Source organism: Hordeum vulgare, chromosome 6H, assembly GCF_904849725.1.
Source record: "Hordeum vulgare subsp. vulgare chromosome 6H, MorexV3_pseudomolecules_assembly, whole genome shotgun sequence".
In the NCBI taxonomy this organism is placed as follows: domain Eukaryota; kingdom Viridiplantae; phylum Streptophyta; class Magnoliopsida; order Poales; family Poaceae; genus Hordeum; species Hordeum vulgare.
This window is the reverse complement of record NC_058523.1, coordinates 80,157,463-80,178,244: the sequence shown is the minus strand read 5'-3', so window position 1 is coordinate 80,178,244 and position 20,782 is coordinate 80,157,463. Positions and strand designations below refer to the sequence as shown.

General features: G+C 44.7%; 1 pseudogene; it reads left to right on the top strand.

The window, feature by feature from the left end:
* The first annotated feature begins 3,493 nt into the window (after positions 1-3,493).
* Positions 3,494-4,344, top strand: LOC123405126 (annotated as a pseudogene).
* The last annotated feature ends 16,438 nt before the right edge of the window (positions 4,345-20,782 follow it).

Below are 20,782 nucleotides of genomic sequence, written 5' to 3'. Positions count from 1 at the left end.
TCCGAACTTACGCAGATGGGAAATGCTAGGAGGATTCCCATGTACCAATTCCAGAGGGGAAGAACTGTGATATGCAGTTGGCCTCAATTGGATCAAGTCAGCAGCGTGTAAAACAGCGTGACCCCAACAAGAGGTTGGCAAGTTGCAATTCGTCAACAAAGGTCTTGCAATGAGCTTAATCCTCTTAATTAGTGCTTCAGCCAAACCATTTTTGTGTATGGACATATGGAACAGAGTGCTGAACTTCAATCCCCAATGCCATGCAATAATCATTGAAAGCACGTGAGGAGAATTATGCAGCATTGTCCATTCGAATTGTCTTAATTCGACTTTCAGGATAATGGGCTTGCAACTTAATGACTTGCCTCATTATCTTGGCAAATGCATGGTTTCGTGTGGATAGAAGACACACATGTGACCATCATGTAGATGCGTCAATTAGAACCATGAAATACCGGAAAGGTCTAGATAATGGTTGAATGGGACCACAAATGTCTCCTTGAATACGTTCAAGGAACTGAAGTGGTTCAACTTGTATTTTGAGATGCGAGGGCCTCAAAATTAGCTTTCCCGTGGCACAATATGTGCACACAAAATCAGAAGATTGAGGAAATTTTGACTCAAGCAAATTATGAACAATGGAATTGCTAGTAATTTTTCTCATCATCCCAATTCCAGGATGGCCGAGGCGATCATGCCAGGTTTGGAATGCACCAACATTCTGAAAAATTACTTTGTATGCAACATGTTCCACGGGTTTGGTGTACGGATAGTACAAACCAGACGATAGAGAAGGAATTTTCTCATGTACCTTTCTGCCATATCCGTGATTTTTAGTAAAGAGTAAATACTCCTCTTTGTTGTCTTCATGGGTTTCAATATGAAAACCATTCTTACGGATATCTCGATAACTGATCAGGGTACGTGATGAGTCGGGATACAATAGAGCATCCTCTATCGTCACTTGTGTACCACTTGGGAGGGTGAATATGGCACGTCTAGTACCAACAATCACGGTATCACGTCCAGCGATAATTAAAATATCTCCATTCATCTTTTTTAGAGTTTGGAAATATTTCATCTCCCTCAGTATGGAGTTTGTGGTACCACTGTCCACTAGGCATAATTCCTCTTCCATCAGATTGTCCCCGTAGAAAAACTATATAAAAACGGAAGAATTTTCAATAAGAAAACCTTATGTTAATACATAGAATACAATTTTATTTTATGAAATGTGTTGATACAATATAATATAAAGACAACAACAAACTTATGTTCTTATTACAATCCTCAAAAATGGACATAGTTAACTAGATCACTAAGGAGGTCGAGGGACTAGTCAAAGTCACCAAACACATCGTTTGAGGTGTACTCAAGTAACATGGCCTCCGTTTCAGCGGGGTCCTCAAGTGGATAAGGAATCATGGTGTTGCTCGGTCCAGGAGGAATATCCTGTGAATCGCCAGCTCCATTTGCGCTATGCAGATGTAGGTTGAAGTTAGCTTCAAGCCTTTTCCCTTGAGGTGCTTTGCGTCCCTGAGATTGCTGGTACATCATGATCAGATGCTTGGGCATTGAGCACTTTTCAGTAGAATGCGAGTAGCATCCACACTTGTTGCAAAGTTTAGATTTATCGAACTTTGGCTTTGCAGTGCCTTTGCCCTTGCCCATGTTTCTGAATTTTCTGTTCCCATTGCGCTTGTCCTTGTGCTCAGAATTGGAATGTTTACCTCGAAAGGTACCATTAAACTTCTGTCTATTCGCGACATTCAGATGAACTTCAGGTAAAGGTTGTGCCCCAACTGGGCGCTGAGAGCCATTCTTAGCGAGTAGCTCATCATGCTTTTCAGCCTGAAGTAACATGTGAATAAGCTCGAAATAGACAGTGTAGTTACAAGCACGGTATTGCTGTTGGAGGATCCTATCAGAAGGGAGCATAGTAGATAAAGTTTTCTCTATCATCTCCCCCTGAGTAGGTTCCTTCTCACAAAAACGCAGTTTGGAACATATCTTATGAACAACATGATTGTACTCACCAATGGACTTGAAATCCTGAAGGCAGAGATGAGTCCAATCATGGAGTGCTTCAGGCAGGACTACTGCCTTCTGCTGTTCATACCTCGTTTTGAGGGCCAGAAATAGAGTACTAGGAGATTCCTCCTGTAAATACTCAGATTTGAGATCTGGATGAATATGGTGCCTTATGATGAATAAGGCAACATAATTCTCCTGTTCTGTCAGCGGCGTGGCTCCAGCCGGGAGAGGAGTCTCCGGGGGCTGGATTGCACGCGCTATCCCATGGGTCGCAAGACTGATCTTGATGTCCATAGCCCATGTAGGGTAGTTGTGGCCATTGACGGCAAGCTCCTCAAATTATTTGGCAGTCATCTTTGCCTACATGGGAGCCAGAGATAATTAATTTACGGACGGTAAATTAAAAACCATCATGGTTGTGTAATAAGAATGCAAAAATTCGATACTCAAGTGTAAACTTGAAAAATTCTCAACCTCAATGGTGTGAACATAACACATTGAAGATCAATTAGATCTCATAGTAATGGACTGCATGGCCATTACCTTGTGTATGCTACAATTTAGATATAAGGAATACACGTTGAAGGTAATCGCATGTCAAGATTGATAAAACGTAGACCTTACAGTAAGAGGGGATAGTCTGCAAATGAGCAGTAGATCCCAACTCATCACCTTGTGATTCCAAATATAATAAGGGAGAAAATATACAAAAAATTTGCAAGTTTGACACGCGAGAGAAGCGGATCTCAATCGCGAAAACATGTTGAATGAAATATGTGGTAAACACATGGAACATGTCATACTTTTCGGATGAAATCCGATAATTTATTTATATTATCGAGTCATTACATAATATAAATATACTAATAATCACACAAGTTCTAACTAAAATAAATCTAGAACTGGACTAAATGTAAGTAATCACATTAGAGACTAAAATACTAGTCTACTCATATAGAAATACGTAACTAGTACTTACTAGTACTTAAATAAGAAAAGAGAAGAAAAAGGAAAAAAACACAGCCACGAGGGCTAGCCCGAGGCTACACAGCGCCTTGTCCTCGGCTTGCACAGCCGGCAGAGCCTAGCCAGCCTGCACCGCACAAGAGACTGGAGCGGTTGTGGATAAGGCCACGACCCGCACGACGCCAGCCTCCAGACCACCTCTCGATCTCCACCTCCTGCACAGCGCGGCTGACAGAGACCAAGCCGCTGCACGCCCCCAGCGCCTGCACGCCATCACCAGCCTGACGCGTACGAAGCGGCCCCCTCCTCCGAAGAGACGACGACCACATGAGTGGGCACACGACGACCAGCCTGAGGCGGGGCGGCGGCGAATCCAAGGCTCGCCGGAGCACACGAACCGGGGCGGCGACCAGGACGACGGTCGAGGCTGGCCACGGCACGCCCGAAGAGGCGGCCGAAGCGTCGCTCCGCGATGCCGTTCGAGCCTACGACCATGTCCTGTAGTGGCGGGGCAGAGGCGTCGGTGCCTTCCATCCCTATTCCGAGGTGGATGATGCCGGATGCGCCGGTGGGCGCAGAGACGAAGCCGAGCGCGGCCTCCTCGTCCGCAAAGGCACGCATCGGGCCGGCGGTCCCGGCGGCCGGCGTGGGTGTCGGCGGTGCCATCCAAGCCGTCGATGGAGGAGGTGGTGGAGGCGGGGATCCGGGGGCGGGGCAGGCGCGGCTGCAGCCCCGTGCACCGCAGGGGCGCTCGGGCCGGCCACTAGCCAGGGGTCGAACCCCATCGGCGTAGGGCCACGGGCGCGAGGAGCACCGCCTGTGGGCGCATCCGGCGGTGTGGAGGCCGCTTCCAGAGGCGTAGTAACCTCCACCCGCATCCCTTCGAGTGCCATGGTAACCGCGTCCAGCGGCCGAAGCGGCGGATGGCTTGCATCCTGCGACGGCAGCGCCGGAGTCCACCTACTCCATGGCGGCGACTGTATATGAGGCGGTAGCGGCGACCATCCTCACGGATGAGGCGAAGGAAAAAGGAGACGAGGCTTGGCATCTCACCGGCGGCGAGTTCCCCTTCCCGTCTCTCCTTCTCTGTTTGCTTTCGCTCTCTCTGGTAGCGCAAGTGCTGATAACGTGTTTAGGAAAAACTGATTCCTTAATCATTCGTTACTGTTTACAGCGATTATATATCGCCTGGACAGACGCGACGCTCTGAGAAGAGACGCCGGTTCCAGGACGAGCGAGAGAGGCGTCGGTTGAGGACAGAGCCGCCCGACGGTTGGGAAAAGTAGATTCCCTAATTACATTAGTGTAATAAATCTTAACATTAACAACACAGAGACTAAATAATTTAATCCAACCAGGGGACTCAGGCAGGGGAACCCCTCTCCCCTTACCTGCTTTTGTCATGCTCGGAAGGTTTCTCTAGTATGCTAGCTCATGAGGAGGAGGTGGGACACCTGGAGGGAATTAAAGTTTTTAGAAGTGCCCTCACTATCTCACAACTTCTTTTTGCACATGACTCTCTAATCTTAATGAAGGCCAATATTCATGAAAAGAGTGATATGGATATTATCCCTGGCTATATCAAGAACAGAGATTAGCCGTATCTAAGACATTTGAGGGCCGCCTGCCCCCAGGCCGGCTGACGATAGCCGACCCACTTGGCCAATGCGCGCCTGGCCGGCTGGCGATAGCTGACCCACCTGGCCAATGCGCGCCTGGCCTAATGGCGATAACCAGTGTACCTGGCCAACACATGCCTAGCCGACTGGCGGGATTTGGCCCACCGGCTCCCGTCCCATCCAGTTGTACCTCCGTATGAAGACAATACAAGACGAATGATGCAGAGCCTATCACAGCAGCAGTACGCACACACATACTCAACGTGTCCGTGGCGTGGTCGTCTGGCTCATCTAAGTGTCGGGGGCTGGCGGTGCTTCCCGGCTGGCCTCCGCGTCACCAGTCGGCGGCACCTCCACATCGCCAGCCGGCGGTGCTCCGCCGTCCCCAGTTGATTGCACCTCGGCATCGCCTTCAGGCTCCTCTGAGCTGGACGCCACCTCTTTATTGTCGGCGGTGATGGGAACGTCGTAGTCGTCCTCGGGGAGGGGCACACCATCCTCATCCATCTCGGGGAAGTAGGTATTCAGCGCCGCGTAGCTGGCGAGCTCGTGGGCTCGGAAGCCGATGGCCTCCTCGCGTCGCACCAACTCCACCTGCGATGCTGCACTCATGGTGCTCAGCCGGTCCAGGCCTATGCCTAAGTACCAGGAGAGGGCGAAGGTCAAGGCGGTCCCGGCGCCGCCCCTCGCAACCGATGCTCTCCACGCGTCGAAGCGGTCCACGACGTGCTCCAGCCACGTCGCGACCCGGCTCTCACGAACCCCATCCGCTTGGTCGGGCCAAAGGGCCTGAACAACGCTCTGTCCCGCCCTTAGGAGTCGATCCCAAAGGGCCAGAAGGTAGTCCACCCAGGTCTCGCAGGCATGCGCTATCACTTCCGTCGACCAGCCGGCATCCTCGACCGGCTCGCAGCCAACTCGGCGCCGATCCTCCTGACGGGCCTCTCATGTCTACTACACAACTTTATTCTTGTAGACTCTTGTTGGGCCTCCAAGCGCAGTGTTTTGTAGGACAGTAGCAATTTTCCCTCAAGTGGATGACCTAAGATTTATCAATCCGTGGTAGGTGTAGGATGAAGATGGTCTCTCTCAAGCAACCCTGCAATCAAATACAAGAAATCTCTTTTGTCCTCAACACACCCAATACAATGGTAAATTGTATAGGTGCACTAGTTCGGCAAAGAGATGGTGATACAAGTGAAATATGGATGGTAGATATAGGTTTTTGTAATCTGAAAATATAAAAATAGCAAGGTAACAAGTGGCAAACATCGAGCAAAACATTGTATTAATGCTTGGAAATAAGGCCTAGGGTACATACTTTCACTAGTGTAATCTCTCAACAATGCTAACATAGTTGATCCCTCAACGTGCAACAAAGAATCACTCCAAAGTTCCTATCTAGTGGAGAAAAATAAGTTGAAATTGGCGTAGGTAGTAGAACCACCTCAAAGTTATTATTTCTGATCAATCTATTCAAGAGTTCGTACTAAGATAACATCAAGCTATCCTTTCCGTTCAATCTATTCAATAGTTCGCACTAAGATAACATCAAGCTATCCTTTCTGTTCGATCTATCTAAGAGTTCATACTAGAATAACACCAATGATACATATCAATTGACCCTAATGTCACTAAGATACTCCAATGTCACCTCAAGTATCCGTGGAAAATTATGCGACATGCATCAAACAATTTCAGTGTTATCATATTCAATCCAACACAAAGAACGTGCAAGGAGCACCCCAAGATTTCTATCGGAGAACATGGTATGAAAACGTGCAATCAACCCCTATGCACAGATCCCCAAGGTCACCGGAACCCAAAAGTTCATGCCTCAACATATATCAAGTGAATCAATAGAATACCCCAATGTCACTACGGGTATCCCACACACGAGTTACATCAAGTGTTGTCATACCAATATGCTCAATCCAACATGACGAGATCTTAAAGGAAAAGGCTCAATTCATCACAACTAGATGGTACAGGAAATACATCATATGATCCAACTATATTAACAAAGCCCGTGTTCTTGAGATCGTGCCATCTCAAGAACACGAGAGAGAGAGAGAGAGAGATTGAACACATAGCTACTGGTATATACCCTCATCCTCGAGGGTGAACTACTCCCTCCTCGTCATGGCCTCCCTCGGGATGATGAAGATGGCCACCGGTGATGGTTTTCCCTCTCCGGTAGGGTACTGGAATCGCTCCAGATTGGTTTTTCAACGATACAGAGAGTTGCGGCGGCGCAGCGGAAGTTATCTCTTTACTTGTGGGGTTTCTGGGATTTATAGGATTTTTCAGCATTGGAATCACGCGCAACGGAGCCACATGGGCCCCACAAGCCATCAGGGCGCGTCCAAGGCCCAGGCCATACTCTGTTGGGTTGTGCCTCCGTGGCAGCCCTCCTCTGGTGGTTCTTTGCTCCAACGTTTCTCATATGTTCTAGAAAAAATCATAAAAAAGTTTCGGGCGATTCCGAGAACTTTCATTTTCTGCACAAAAAACAACACCACTGTAATTTTGCGGAAAACAACACGAGTCCGGGTTAGTTCTAAATAAACCATATAAAGTGCATCAATAACATATAAAGTTATTACAAATGTAGTCAAATATGGCATGAATACTTCATAAATTATCGATACATTGGAGACGTATCAGCCTCCACATCTTGCTCCGCCCGCGCGTGCGTCCCTGGGAAGCGAGCTGGCCCACAGAAAGAAGATAAGAAAAAAGGGGGAGACCGACAAAGCACGAAAAGCAAAGGCAATGATGCTTACAAGCAAAGGAGGTCCAACCCGTGAAGAAGACCAAGTGCGTCGGTCGACTCCTGATCTGCTCTCTCCTTGAGCTCCATAGCTCGGCGCGTCTCTTCCCCAAGCCAAGCCACCTCAGCCCGGAGGGTCGCCGCCGCCTCATCACTGGTAACTGACGCCTGTTGCACTGCCTTCTTCGTCGGCTTCTCTGCCTGCGGCGCACCAGCGAGCCGCTCCACCTCCACCCTCAGCGTCGTCGTGGCCGCCCGTTTGGCGCTCAGGTCCTTCTCTAGCCGTCCGTGCTCCCCGGCGATCTTGTCGTGCTTACCCTGGACGTCGGTAAGTGACTGGCGTAGCTCCTCCACCCCGGCCATGGAAATGGTCATCGCTGCACAAAAACCAAGTAAGAAGCCGACTAGACCAAAACGACATGAAGCAGATAAGATTTGGCCTCGCTGCCGCAACGCCGACCCGAATCTTGGGGACTACACCCAGTGGGGCGCACGTGCGCACCCACCAATGCAAAAAAGCTTACACTTGGCTGCCTCCATCACGGCCGTCCGAGTCACGAGGTCAGCATGGACCTTAAAGTAACAACAATGGCTGTAGCGGCGCAGATCCACCGCCTCCTGGAAGATTGACTCATGTTTCGCATGCTCGGCCTAAAAAAGAAGATCAAAAGGAGATAAGATTTGGCTCGGCTGCCACGAAGCCGGGCAACTGGCCCCAAATCTCGAGGACTACACCCAATGGGTGCGTGATATGTATCCAACGAACCTATAATTTTTGATTGTTCCATGCTATTATATTATCTGTTTTGGATGTTTTATATGCATTAATATGTTGTTTTATATTATTTTTGGGACTAACCTATTAATCTAGAGCCTAGTGTCAGTTTATGTTTTTTTCCATGTTTTTGAGTATTGCAGATAAGGAATATTAAATGGAGTCCAAACGGAATTGTTATGTCATATTTTGTTCTAAGTAGTTTTGGTGATTGATGACAGCACCTCTGCGGACTAATCGTGTGCATTGAGCATTTAAGATAATACATCACAGGGCACAAGATGATTCGTCCCCCCTCGGTGTTGTTGGAGCACGGTGTTTCCTACAGTTCTCTTCGGTAGTGTTGAGTAGTAGGAAAGCCGTACTATTAAGAGGGGATCCGCGTCGGAAAGGTTTGGGTGGAATCAACCCACACACGCGCACATTTTCTTTCCACCACCTTCTCTTTGCGGCCATGAAGCACCCGCTTCGTCTTTCCTATCATTTGCAAAGGGTCCAGCTGTAGTACCGCTCCAGATGAGCGGTAGTACCGCTAGCCGAGCGTTACTACCGTTCTAGTCGAGTGGTAGTACCGCTTGGGGACGGTAGTACCTCCCCCTCCGAGCGGTTGTACTTCGTCGGACTTTTTGCGAATACTTTTCCAGCGGTGGTAGGCTCGGTAGTAGTATTTCTACTACCGTGGCTTTGTGTCAGCCTAGCGGTAGTACCGCTCAGGCCTGGCGGTAGTACCGTTGGGGTTTGCGGTAGTACCGCTAGGGATATCGGTAGTACCGCTTCTCCTGAGCGGTAGTACCTCTAGGGGCGTGCTGACAGTGGGGGTAACGGTTGGACTTGTTCCCCCACTATATAAAGGGTTCACTGCTACTTATCAAACAACAGCGCCAGAATTTGACACGTTGACGGAGACTTGCTTGCGTTGGTTTTTCCCTTGAAGAGGAAAGGGTGATGCAGCACAGGAGAAGTAAGTATTTCCCTCAGTTTGAGAACCAAGGTATCAATCCAGTAGGAGAATCTCATCAAGTTCAGAGTACCTGCACAAACACAAAAGAGCTTGCACCCAATGCTATAAAGGGGTTGTCAATCCCTTCAAGATTGTTTGCAAAGTGAGATGTGAAGGCGGAAAGTGCAACGAAGTAAAAGAGTAAGGCTGAAAATATGGTGTGGAGTAGACCCGAGGGCCATAGTGTTCACTAGAGGCTTCTCTCGAAATAGCAAATATCACGGTGGGTGAACAAATTACTGTCGAGCAATTGATAGAACCGTGCAAAGTCATAACGATATCTAAGGCAATGATCATACATATAGGCATCACGTCCGAGACAAGTAGACCGATACTTTTTGCATCTACTACTATTACTCCACACATCGACCACTATCCAGCATGCATCTAGTGTATTGAGTTCATGACAAATAGAGTAACGCCTTAAGCAAGATGACATGATGTAGAGGGATAATCTCAAACCAATTATGAAAACCACATCTTTTTACCCTTGATGGCAACAACATGATGCGTGCATGGCTACCCCTTCTGTCACTGGGTGAGGTCACCGCACGGTATGAACCCGAAACCAAGCACTTCTCCCATTGACAGAATCATAGATCTAGTTGGCCAAACAAAACCCACAACTCGAAGAGAATTACAAGGATATGAAATCATGCATAAGAGAGATCAGAAGAAACTGAAATAAGATTCATAGATAATCTGATCAGAAATCCACAATTCATCGGATCTCGACAAACACACCGCAAAAGAAGATTACATCAGATAGATCTCCATGAAGATCATGGAGAACTTTGTATTGAAGATCCAAGAGAGAGAAGAAGACATCTAGCTACTAGCAATGGACCCGTAGGTCTATGGTGAACTACTCACGCATCATCGGAGAGGTCATGGTGTTGATGAAGAAGCCCTCCGTATCCGAATCGCCCTCTGGCAGGGCACGAGAACGTGCCCCAGATGGGATCTTGCAGAGACAGAAGCTTGCGGCGGTGGAAAAGTACTTTCGATGATCTCCTGATTTTTTCTAGGATTTTAGGGAATTTATAGGCGAAAGACCTAGGGCAGAGGTGGCCCAGGGAGCCCACAAGCCCGGGAGGCGCGGCCCCCCTGGCCGCGGCTAGGGGGCTTGTGGGGTCCTTGCAGGCCCCCTGCCCTGATTCTCAGGCTTCCCGATCTTCTTCTGTTTCGGAAAAAATCTTTTTGGTAGTTTCGTTCCGTTTGGACTCCGTTTAGAATCCTCCTCTGAAAGGGGTAAAAAACATGGAAAAAACAGGAACTGGCACTTGGCACCGAGTTAACAAGTTAGTCCCAAAAAATATATAAAAGGCATAGAAAACATCCAAAGCTTGACAAGATAATAACATGAAACCATCAAAAATTATAGATACATTGGAGACGTATCAAGCATCCCCAAGCTTAACTCCTGCTCGTCCTCGAGTAGGGTAGTGATAAAGAATGAATTTTTGATGTGGAATGCTACCTAGCATAGTTGTCCTTTGCAACTTCTTTCGTGTGACATGAATGTTCAGATCCGTAAGATTCAAAACAATAGTTTGCTATTGACATGAAAACAATAGTACTTCAAGCAAACTAGCAAGGTAATCATGAACTTTCAAGATAACAAGGCCAAAGAAAGTTATCCCTACAAAATCATATAGTCTGGCTATGCTCCATCATCCTCACACAACTAATGTAAATCATGCACAACCCCGGTATTGGCCAAGTAATTGTTTTCGCACTCTTACTTTCTCAAACTTTTTATGACTATCACGCAATAGATGAGCGTGAGCCATGGATATAGCACTATAGGTGGAATAGAGTGTGGTGGTGGTTGTGAGACAAAAGAGCAGGAGATGGTCACATTGACTCGGCGTATCAAAGGGCTATGGAGATGCCCATTAATATATATCAATGTGAATGAGTAGGGATTGCCATACAAAGGATGCACTAGAGCTATAAGTATGTGAAAGCTCAAAAGGAGAACTAGTGGGTGTGCATCCAACTTGCTTGCTCACGAAGACCTAGGGAATTTTTGAGGAAGCCCATCATTGGAATATACAAGCCAAGTTATATAATGCAGATTCCCACTAGCATATGGTGGTGACGAAATGAGAGGCTCTCAAACATGAAGAACATGGTGCTATTATGAAGCACAAGTGTGGAAAAAGATAGTAGCATTGTCCCTTCTCTCTTTTTCTCTCTCTTTTTTTTATTTTGGCTCTTAGGCCTCTGTTTTTTTTTCTCTTTTTTTTATTTGGGCTCTTTTGGACTCTTTTTTTTTTCCTCACATGGGACAATGCTCTAATAATGATGATCATCACATTTTATTTACCCACAGCTCAAAGCTTAGAAATGACTCTATAGGAAATGCCTCCGGAGTGTACCGGGATGTGCAACGATCTAGCTTGGCGTATGACGTTGAAACATCTCGCTAGCTATCTTACGATCATGCAATGGCAATATGAGAGTGATGGCACAAGTCATGAGACGGAACGGTGGGAGTTGCATGGCAATATATCTCGGAATGGCTATGAAAATGCCATAGTACGTAGATATGGTGGCTGTTTTGAGGAAGGCATTTGGTGGGTTTGTGCACCGGCGAGAATTGCGCGACACTAGAGAGGATAGTAATGGTGGAAGGTGAAAGTGCATCTATACCATGGACTCACATTAGTCATGAAGAACTCACATACTTGTTGTGAAAGTTTTTAATAGTAATCGAAACAAAGTGCTAAACGCATACTCCTAGGGGAAGGGTTGGTAGGTGTTAACCATCGCGCGATCCCGACCTCAACACAAAGGATCAAAATCAATAGATCAATTATGCTCAGACTTCCTAACATAGCGGTTCACCATACGTGCATGCTACGGGAATCACTAACTTCAACACAAGTATTTCTAGATTCACAACACCCTACTAACATAACTCTTAGTATTACCAAATCCACGTCTCAAAACTAATTGTGAGGAATCAAAACTTCTCTTTCTACTCAATGCACATGAAGATGGAGGTTTTTGTATCCTCTTTGGGTACCTATCACCTTTGGGAATACTTTCATAGCATAAGCCAACTACCAAGTCACGCACCGCCGTGCTCTAAAAGATCTAAGTGAAGCACATAGAGCAAAATTATCCAACTCAAAAGATATAAGTGAAGCACAATGAGCATTCTAGAAAAATCATGACGAGTGCATGCCTCTCTATAAATGTGTGCAGCAAGGATGATTGTGACACAATAAAAAGAAAAGACTACTAAGATACAAGACGCTCCAAGCAAAACACATATCATGTGGTGAATAAAAATATAGCTCCAAGTAATGTTACCGATGGATTGAAGACGAAAGAGGGGATGCCTTCCCGGGGCATCCCCAAGCTTAGTATTTTTGGTGTCCTTGAATTTGGCTTGGGATGCCTTGGTCATACCCAAGATTGAGCTCTTTCCACTCCTTATCTCTTTGTCCATGATAACCTCACCCAAAACTTGAAAACTTCACAACACAAAACTTAAACAGAAACTCGTGATAACATTAGCACAAGAAAACAAACTACCACCACTCTAGGTACTGTAGAATCTTGATTTCTATTTATATTGGTGTTGGGCTAATGTATTCTCACTTTTCCATGGCTAGTACCCCCGGTACTAACCATAGTTTCATCAAAACAAGCAACCAACTCAACAAAAACAGAATCTGTCAAAAACAGACTAGTCTGTAGCAATGTGTATACTTCGTATACTTATGGTACCTCACAAATTCTGAAAAATTACGAATGCCTGGGAAAAAGGCATATCAACCAGCAGCAAAAATAATCAACTCAAAAGCTATTTCTGAATAAAAATGAAAAATTATCTCGTGAGAGAAAAGTTTCTGTCTTTTTCCAGCAGGATCAAACAACCATCACCAAGACTAGTCATAAAGGTTTCGCTTGGCTCAAACACAAAAGGAAACACAAAAAACACAATTATAACAGAATTATGATAGTGTGGACGCAACAAAACAGAAATAAAAATAAATAAATTCATTGGGTTGCCTCCCAACAAGCGCTATTGTTTAACGCCCTTAGCTAGGCATAAGGCGATAGAATCACGTATCGTCGTCTTTGGTGCTCAAACCATAAGTGGCCCTCATCATGGATTCATAAGGCAATCTTATTTTCTTTCTAGGAAAGTGCTCCATGCCCTTCTTTAAAGGAAATTGAAATCTAATATTTCCTTCCTTCATATCGATGATGGCATCGATAGTCCTTAGGAAAGGTCTACCAGGAATAATAGGGCATGTAGGATTGCAATCAATGTCAAGCACAATGAAATCCACGGGTACATAGTTCCTATTTGCAATAATAAGAACATCATTGATCCTTCCCATGGGTTTCTTGACAGTAGAATCCGCAAGATGCAAATTAAGAGAACACTCTTCAATCTCATTAAAACCCAGAACATCACATAAAGACTTTGGAATCGCGGAAACACTAGCACCCAAATCACACAAAGCATTGCATTCATAGTTTTTGATTTAGATTTTGATAGTAGGTTCCCACTCATCATGAGCTTTCTAGGGATAGAGACTTCCAATTCAAGTTTATCTTCAAGAGATTTTATCATAGCTTCGACGATATGATCGGTAAAGGCCTTGTTTTGGCTATAATCGTGCGGAGAGTTTAGCATGGATTGCATCAAGGAAATGCATTCAATCAAGGAGAAACTATCATAATTGAATTCCTTGAAATCCAAGGTAGTAATTTCGTTACTACTCAAAGTTTTAATATCTTCTACTCCACTTTTAATGCTTTTAGCATCAAGATAGATGGACTCCGAATCATTGGGGCGTTTTTCAACCAAGGTGGATTCATATCCAGCCCCATCATCATTAGGTTTGACATAAGAAAACAAAGATTCAATGGGAGTCACACCAAGCACTTTAAGATCTTCGTGATTCTTATCACGAGAACACGCCTTTTTAAGCCATTCATGTCTAGCACGAATTTGGGTGGTTCTTTCTTTGCTCTCAATCATGGAAACACGCATAGATTTCAAAGTTTCATCCATATTGATCCTGGGAGGAGCAAATCTAACTTTCAAAGCATCAATATCACTAGACATTCTATCAACGTTCTTAGCCAAATCGTCAATTTTGAGTAGTTTTTCCTCTATGGACGCATTGAATTTTTTTGCGAGTTGATAAACTCTTTGATATTACTCTCTAGATCAGAGGGTAACCTATTGTAATTTCCATGAGTATTGTTGTAGGAGTTGCCAAAGTTATTAGAGGAGTTACTAGGAAAAGGCCTAGGAACATAGTTTCCTCTAAAAGCATTGTTGTTGCCAAAATTATTCCTACCAACAAAATTAATGTCCAAGCTAGCGTTGCCACTCTCAATCAAAGAAGAAGAGGTCATATCATTAGGATCTAAAGGAGCACTTCTACTAGCAACCAAATTCATTAACTCATCCATCTTAGTACTCAATGAGTTAATTTCTTCTATAGCGTGTACTTTCTTACTAGTAGGTGACCTTTCAGTGTGCCACTGAGAGTAGTTCGTCATGATATTGTCTAGGAGTTTCGTGGCTTCTCCTAACGTGATTTCCATGAACGTTCCACCGGAGGCGGAGTCCAAGATATTTCTAGAAGCGAAATTCAAGCCAGCGTAGAAGATTTGTATAATCATCCAAAGACTCAAGCCATGAGCGGGACAATTTCTAATCATCAATTTCATTCTCTCCCAAGATTGTGCAACGTGTTCATGATCAAGTTGCTTAAAATTCATGATATCATTACGGAGAGAGATAATCTTAGCCGACGGAAAATACTTGGATATATAAGCATCTTTGCACTTATCCCAAGAATCGATACTATTTTTGGGCAAAGACGAAAACCAAGTTTTTGCTCGATCTCGCAACGGGAAAGGAAAAAGCTTCAATTTAATCACATCATTATCCACATCTTTCTTCTTTTGCATATCGCAAAGCTCTATGAAGGTGTTAATATGGGATGCGGCATCTTCACTAGGAAGGCCGGAAAATTGCTCTTTCATAACAAGATTCAGCAAAGCGGCATTGATTTCGTATGACTCCACACTAGTGGAGGGAGCAATCGGAGTACTAATAAAATCATTATTATTAGTATTCGAGAAGTCACAAAGTTTGGTGTTTTCAGTCATGGTGACTTCGGCAAGCAAGCAATCACACAAGCGAACAAAGAGCAAGCGAGAAAAGGGCGAATGAAAAGGCAAACGAAAAAGGAAAATTGGTGAAGTGGGGGAGAGGAAAACAAGAGGTAACTGGCAAACAAAGTAAATGCAAGAGATGAGTTTGTGACAGTTACTTGGATGAGTTCTTGACTTGATCCTCCCCGGCAACGGCGCCAGAAATCCTTCTGCTACTTCTCAAACAACAACGCCAGAATTTGACACGTTGAGGAGACTTGCTTGCTTTGGTTTTTCCCTTGAAGAGGAAAGGGTGATGCAGCACAGGAGCAGTAAGTATTTCCCTCAGTTTGAGAACCAAGCTATCAATCCAGTAGGAGAATCTCATCAAGTCCAGAGTACCTGCACAAACACGAAAGAGCTTGCACCCAACGCTATAAAGGGGTTGTCAATCCCTTCAAGATTGTTTGCAAAGTGAGATCTGAAGGCGGAAAGTGCAAGGAAGTAAAAGAGTAAGGCTGAAAATATGGTGTGGAGTAGACCCGGGGGCCATAGTGTTCACTAGAGGCTTCTCCCAAAATAGCAGATATCACGGTGGGTGAACAAATTACTGTCGAGCAATTGATATAACCACGCAAAGTCATGACGATATCTAAGGCAATGATCATACATATAGGCATCAGGTCCAAGACAAGTAGACCGATACTTTCTGCATCTACTACTATTACTCCACACATCGACCGCTATCCAGCATGCATCTAGTGTATTGAGTTCATGACGAACAGAGTAACGCCTTAAGCAAGATGACATGATGTAGAGGGATAATCTCAAACCAATGATGAAAACCCCATCTTTTTACCCTTGATGGCAACAACATGATGCGTGCCTTGGTACCTCTTCTGTCACTGGGTGAGTTCACCGCACGGTATGAACCCAAAACCAAGCACTTCTCCCATTTCAAGAATCATAGATCTAGTTGGCCAAACAAAACTCATAACTCGAAGAGAATTACATGGATATGAAATCATGCATAAGAGAGATCAGAAGAAACTCAAATAAGATTCATAGATAATCTGATTATAAATCCACAATTCATCGGATCTCGACAAACACACCGCAAAAGAAGATTACATCAGATAGATCTCCATGAAGATCATGGAGAACTTTGTATTGAAGATCCAAGAGAGAGAAGAAGCCATCTAGCTACTAGCTATGGACCCGTAGGTCCATGGTGAACTACTCACGCATCATCGGAGAGGTCATGGTGTTGATGAAGAAGCCCTCCGTATCCGAATCCCCCTCCGGCAGGGCACCAGAACGTGCCCCAGATGGGATCTTGCGGAGACAGAAGCTTGCGGCGACGGAAAAGTACTTTCGATGATCTCCTGATTTTTTCTGGGATTTTAGGGCATTTATAGGCGAAAGACCTAGGGTAGAGGTGGCCCAGGGAGCCCACAAGCCTGGGAGGCGCGGGCCCCCCTGGCCGCGGCTAGGGGGCTTGTAGGGTCCCTGCAGGCCCCCTGCCCTGATTCTCATGCTTCCCGATCTTCTTCTGTTTCAGAATAAATCTTTTTGGCAGTTTCGTTCCGTTTGGACTCTATTTAAAATCCTCCTCTGAAAGGGGCCTGATACGTCCATTTTTCATCATGTTTCATGTTGATATTTATCGCTTCTTTGGCTTTTATTTCACTTCACGGTATAATTCTTATGCCTTTTCTCTCTTATTTTGCAAGGTTTACATGAAGAGGGAGAATGCTGACAAGTGGAATTCTGGCCTGAAAGTGGAGCAAAGTTGAGATACCTATTTATGCAACTCCAAACGTTGTAAAAATCAACGAGGATTTTTTCCCGATTTATCAAAAATACTGGGCCGAAGAAGTGCCACAGGGGCGCCAAGGGGTGGCCACAAGCCTGCACGGCGCGACCACCCCCGCAAGCCGTGCCATGGGGGCTTGTGGGTACCCTGCTGGCCCACTTGCCCCCCTCTTTTGCTATATGGAGGGTTTCGTCCAGGAAAAACTAAAGGAGGAGCTTTTTCATGGTTTCGCTGCCGCCACGAGGCGGAACTTGAGCAGAACCAATCTAGAGCTCCGGCAGGACGATCCTGCCGGGGAAAACTTCCCTCCCGGAGGGGGAAATCGTCGCCATCGTCATCACCAACACTCCCCTCATCGGAGGGGACTCGTCACCATCAACATCTTCATCAGCATCATCTCATCTCCAAACCCTAGTTCATCACCTGTAACCAATCTCCATCTCGCGACTCCGATTGGTACTTGTAAGGTTGCTAGTAGTGTTGATTACTCTTTGTAGTTGACGCTAGTTGAATTATTTGGTGGTAGAGTTTATGTTCTGATCCTTGATCATACTCATTACCTCTCTGGTCATGAATATTATTATGCTTTGTGAGTAGTTACTTTTGTTCCTGAGAACATGGGATAAGTCATGCTAATAGTAGTCATGTGAATTTGGTATTCGTTCGGTATTTTGATATGTTGTATGTTGTTTTTCCTCTAGTGGTGTTATGTGAACGTCGACTACATAACACTTCACCATTATTTGGGCCTAGAGGAAGGCATTGGGAAGTAGTAAGTAGATGATGGGTTGCTAGAGTGACAGAAGCTTAAACCTTAGTTTATGCGTTACTTCGTAAGGGGCTGATTTTGATCCACTAGTTTAATGCTATGGTTAGACTTTATCTTAATTCTTCTTTGTAGTTGCGGATGCTCGCGAGAGAGGTTAATCATAAGTGGGATGCTTTTCCAAGTAAGGGCAGTACCCAAGCGCCGGTCCACCCACATATCAAACTATCAAAGTAACGAACGCGAATCATATGAACATGATGAAACTAGCATGACAGAAATTCCCGTGTGTCCTCGGGAGCGTTTTTCCTCCTATAAGAGTTTGTCCAGGCTTGTTCCTTGCTACAAAAGGGATTGGGCCACTTTGATGCACCGTTGCTACGTTTGTTACTTGTTGCTTTCTTCGAATCATCTCACCACACAATCACTTGTTACCGACAATTTCAGTGCCTGCAGATTTTACCTTGCTGAAAACCACTTGTGAGATCCTTCTGCTCCTCCTTGGGTTCGGCACTCTTACTTATCGAAAGGACTACGATTGATCCCCTATACTTGTGGGTCATCAAGACTCTTTTCTGGCACCGTTGCCGGGGAGTGAAGCGCCTTTGGTAAGTGGAACTTGGTAAGGAAACATTCATATAGTGTGCTGAAATTTATTGTCACTTGTCACTATGGATACTAATCCTTTGAGGGGATTGTTCGGGGTATCTTCACCTCAAATGGAAGCACAAATAGTTGCTCCTCAACCTGCTGCACCTACTGAAAATATTTGCTTTGAATTTCCTTCGGGTATGCTTGAGAAACTGCTGGCTAATCCTTTTACAGGAGATGGAACATCACATCCAGACTTGCATCTAATCTATGTAGATGAAGTTTGTGGTTTATTTAAGCTTGCAGGTGTGCCAGAGGATGAGGTCAAGAAGAAGGTCTTTCCTTTATCTTTGACGGATAAGGTGTTGACATGGTATAGGCTATGTGATGATACTTGATCATGGGACTACAATCGGTTGAAATTGGAATTTCATCAAAAGTTTTATCCTATGCATTTAGTACATCGTGCTCGGAATTATATTTATAATTTTTGGCCTCGTGACAGAGAAAGCATCGCTCAAGCTTTGGTAGGCTTAAATCAATGCTATATTCATGCCCCAATCATGAGCTCTCAAGAGAAATTATCATTTAGAACTTCTATGCTCGGCTTTCTCATGATGATCGCACCATGCTTGACACTTCTTGTACCGGTTCTTTTATGAAGAGAGATATTGACTTCAAATGGAATTTATTGGAGAGAATTAAACGCAACTCTGAAGATTGGGAGCTTGAAGAAGGTAAGGAGTCAGGTATGAATTTCACGTTTGATTGCATTAAATCCTTTGTTGAGACAAATACCTATAGTGATTTTAGCGCTAAGTATGGACTTGACTCTGAGATAGTAGCTTCATTGTGTGAATCATTTGCTGCTCATATTGATCTCCCCAAAGAGAAGTGGTTTAAATATCACCCCCTTTAGAAGTCAATGTAGTTAAACCCACTCGAGTTGAAGAGAAAGTCATTGCCTATAATGATCCTATTGTTCCCAGTGCTTACATTGAGAAACCACCTTTCCGTGTTAGGATAAAGGATCATTCTGAAGCTTCAACTATGATTCGTAGAGGCTATATTAGAACACCTACACCCCCTGAGCAAATTAGAGTTGAACCTAGCATTGCTATTATCAAAGATCTTCTGTCTGAAGAAGTTGAGGGACATAATATTCACTTCTGTGAAGATGCTGCTAGAATTGCTAAACTTCACGTTAGTGACAAACATAGGTCTGTCGTTGGCATGCCTGTGGTTTCTGTTAAGATAGGAGATCATTGTTATCATGGCTTATGTGACGTGGGTGCTAGTGATAGTGCAATACATCAATCCTTATACGATGAAATTAAATATGAGATTGCACCTGTTGAGATAGAACCTATTGATGTCACTATTCAGCTTGCCAATAGAGACACTATCTGCCCTGTGGGAATTGTTAGGGATGTTGAAGTCTTGTGTGGTAAAACAAAGTATCCAGCTGATTTCCTTGTACTTGCTACTACACAAGATAGCTTTTGTCCCATCATATTTGGTAGAGCTTTTCTCAATACTGTCAATGCTCATATTGATTGTGAGAAGCAAACTGTCACTGTTGGCTTTGAAGGTGTGTCACATGAGTTCAATTTCTCTAAGTTTGGTAGACAACCTCATGAAAAGGAGTTGCCTAGTAGGGGTGAAACTATTTCCTTAGCCTCTATTGTCATGCCTCCTACTTATCCCTTAGAGCAATACTTGCTTGATCATGAAAATGATATGCATATGGATGAAAGGGATGAGATAGATAGAGTTGTCTTAGAACAATATCCTATCCTTCAGAATAATCTACCTGTTGAACTGCTTGGGGATCCTCCCCCACCAAAGGGTGATCCTGTGTTCGAGCTGAAACAGTTGCCTAATACTCTTAAGTATGCCTATCTTGATGAAAAAGAGATATATCCTGTTATTATTAGTGCTAGCCTCTCAGAGCATGAAGAAAAGAAGTTACTAAAAACTCTGAGGAAGCACTGTGCTGCTATTGGATATACTCTTGATGATCTTAAGGGCATTAGTCCTACCCTATGCTAGCACAAGATTAAAACTGATCCCGACTTCAAACCAGGTGCTGATCATCAAAGGATATTAAATCCTAAGATGAAAGAAGTAGTGAGAAAAGAAATACTAAAGCTCCTGGAAGCAGGTATCATTTATCCTGTTGCTCACAGCGATTGGGTGAGTCCGGTGCATTGCGTCCCTAAGAAGGGAGGCATTACCGTTGTCCCTAATGATAAGGATGAATTGATCCCACACAGGATTATTACTGGCTATAGGATGGTG